Raw genomic sequence first — 286 nt, forward strand, 5'->3', positions numbered from 1 at the left:
AAAAGAATATAAATTTTATTTTTAATTGTTACGGATTCAATAAACACGGCTCAGACCAACAGCAGCAGCAGCAGCAGCAGCAGCAGCAGCCGGGCTGTTGCATGCAGCAACAGCAGCAGCAGCAGCAGCAGCAGCAGCAGCAAAATCGAAGCTTTAAACACAAAAAGGAAATAAAAAAAAACCAAAAAAAAGCTAAATTATCTCAATTAAATATATTTACCTAATAAAAATTTTCTTTTTTAAAATCTAGGGTTTACACAATTAGGGTTTAGGGTTTAGGGTTTAG

At 35.7% G+C, this 286-nt stretch overlaps 1 protein-coding gene across 1 annotated transcript in view; it reads left to right on the plus strand.

The window, feature by feature from the left end:
- EMH_0023810 (SET domain-containing protein, putative) overlaps positions 1-286 on the plus strand; it is a gene marked incomplete at both ends in the record, with an annotated part of 12,370 nt that overhangs the window by 1,600 nt on the left and 10,484 nt on the right. The window lies entirely within an intron of this gene.

Source organism: Eimeria mitis, genomic scaffold, assembly GCF_000499745.2.
Source record: "Eimeria mitis Houghton genomic scaffold, Emh_scaff851, whole genome shotgun sequence".
Taxonomy (NCBI): Eukaryota; Apicomplexa; class Conoidasida; order Eucoccidiorida; family Eimeriidae; genus Eimeria; species Eimeria mitis.